General features: G+C 39.5%; 1 long non-coding RNA gene across 1 annotated transcript; it reads left to right on the top strand.

Annotated features, from left to right (window-relative positions):
- The first annotated feature begins 1,958 nt into the window (after positions 1-1,958).
- On the top strand, positions 1,959-2,379 carry LOC136252834 (uncharacterized). Its single transcript, XR_010699791.1, has 2 exons — positions 1,959-2,023; positions 2,115-2,379. It is a non-coding gene; the product is annotated as an uncharacterized lncRNA (long non-coding RNA).
- The last annotated feature ends 298 nt before the right edge of the window (positions 2,380-2,677 follow it).

Raw genomic sequence — 2,677 nt, 5'->3', positions numbered from 1 at the left:
AAAAAGTCGAGGCTACCATCTTAATGGTTCTTCCTGAAGTGGTGGATTAGTGATATAACTAGTCTGTGTGCGTAACAAGTGGAGACGAATTGGCTGCGAGTTGTTGCTGAATGTATGCCTCGGAATGGACATGAAGGTGCTGAATGCATCACACTATTCTCCCAGCGAATTGCCGAGTAAGTTCGTGTATAAGTCATTGTAAACGGATATATAACTACCGTTGTAATATTAGACAGGAATCCCCCACGCCATAGTAGCTTCCTGGGATTATATATATGTGCTTTTGTAGGCCAGATCCTTGCAGCTAGCTTGTAGTCTCGCGTAGCCAGACACTTTTCATTCTTTTGTGTGGGGGTGGGGAAAGAAAAGGGTCTGGTGAACATAGTATAGCATCATCGTTGGCCTATCCGAGATTGTGGGGATTTTAGTGCGCAGCTTCCGGATTGTTTGTGGGTGCATATGACGTGATATGCTGCATTTGCATACTGTTGCCATAGATATTTCAGTAGTAGCTATAGTAACAGGATGCAAATGATGCAAATATTAGCAAATTATGTCATTCGTGTCAATCAACAATCCGGAAGCGGCACAGTAGAATCCCCACAATCTCGGGATAGCCCAACGACGATTCTATACTATGTTCACCAGACCCTTTTCTTTCCTGTCCCCACACAAAAGAAAGAAAAGGGTCTGGCTACACGAGACTAGCTGGCTTGTTCTAGCAGCTGTGTGGGTAAGACTGCGAACAAGTTGAGCTGAACCCTAGTGAGAAAACAGCTAAAAATGAAAGATTTTTTTCTCAACATTTCAACCAACTAAGTTGTCAAGAGCAGACAAATGCTTCCATCAGCAGTTCAGGAAAGGCTATAAGGCTATATACTTTTATGGCTTCCTCTATTGTATGGTGAAATCTTTGGCTATAAATAATGTGTCAGGCATTTGAATGATTAGCAAGTAAGTCAATACTACAAAACTAAAAAGTTAATATTTTTGAGCTCAATGTGTACATACAGTATACCATAATTACTGTGCATTAATCAATTGATGTGAAGATAATATGTGCAGATCTAAGACAACCATGGACCCTACTATATAATAACTGGGCAGATATATAGAGTTATGTATACTCTGATATAATTGTTGAGTGTTGCAATTATAGTTTGCCAATGGTCAAAGCTAAATTAACCATTTTAGATAGCTTTTTATAATGTTGAAGGTGTCAGGCAAACTCCAGTTAGGGGCAGGCAATAAAAGATTATTTTTCAAATCAGGAGAGGAACATGCTTAGGCCCACAAGGTACAGGCTTAGTCTACTTACCCCAGTAGATGCACCATATTATATATAATGCACATATCAACGTATTTCCCTACTAACCCCCCCCCCCCTTCGGGCATAATATAGGGCTATAGTGGGCACAACCGACTGTTAAATTCCCCAAGGTAGGACAGACCTATTGTGTTAAATCCCTACCATTGGCTCCAGCCTCCAGTTGCAACGTGGGGGATTTGACAGCATAGAAAAAATACTTGGGTGCTTAATGAATGATTGTCAAATGCCCCATAGTGAAGCAGCAGTTTCATATCGATTTACCTTGTAAAGCCCCACTTATATCCAAGGGGGGTGGTAGGGTAACACATTGGTAGATACATAATGAGTTTGCATCATAAACCTTGTGTTGAAATTTAGTATGTCTTGCTTTTTCATGCTTATAGCAGCTAATGTGCTTATCCTCAAACAATCAGGACTGGAAAAACTACAAATTGTCTTCTATCCAATCAATCCTAGTTTATTAAAATTTCCTTTGCTGTTGTAACTTGTTTACCATTATGCTATAACCATTAGTCCCTCCTAGTTTATATGTCTCCTAGTAACAAAAATTGTTATGTCAACAATGTAAGTGGAACCACAAAAGAAGTCAAGTAATGTATTCCAAAATTGGTCATCAATTGCTGCAGTGTGCTGAATACATCTTGGGAATGACTATGTTAGATGCTCACTTTAACAATAATCATAATAGTGGAAGTAAGTGTTTGTTGACATGTTAGTCTGACTATGATTACATGTTTTTAGATAGCTGTGCCTTACCATACTGTATCCCTTTCTGTGTATGCAGGGTGGATACTGATGTTGTGACTGTTGGCGGGTGAGTTTATGGTCAATGGACAAATCACGCAAATGTTGAAGAAAAAATAATATGTGGTACCAAGACCCCACTACTATATTATGAACTCTTGGTGGTACTTTATAGCCAAACACTAGCGTATCTGGCTTCTTGTGCTATTGTAGTCATTTAAAAAAAAAATTTATGGGATCATCATAATGTAAATGTTTACTATTACAATATATCATGCTATCATTAAAGAGTTTCTATAATTGTGGGTGGTTGCATGAGGGTCTACGAAGTGCTGTGACTGAAAGGTGATGCGCTGATGCTGGCTTTTTAAGTCAACACTGAAGTTTCACAGACACTGAAGGACTGGGGCGGGATTAGAAACGTGCACAGGTAATGTAGCAGTAAATTACTTCAACTGTATCACTACAGCGGGTATGAAACAGCTGGCTATATCTATGTACAGCACTGCATGGGCCGGAGTCACACTGACGAGTCAGTGGAGGCATACCGTGGCAAAATTAAAACAAATCAGTGACTGCTCACAATTAAACCAAGAGTTGACA

This window comes from Dysidea avara, chromosome 4, assembly GCF_963678975.1.
Source record: "Dysidea avara chromosome 4, odDysAvar1.4, whole genome shotgun sequence".
In the NCBI taxonomy this organism is placed as follows: Eukaryota; Metazoa; Porifera; class Demospongiae; order Dictyoceratida; family Dysideidae; genus Dysidea; species Dysidea avara.
This window is presented reverse-complemented; position numbering and strand designations above follow the sequence as displayed.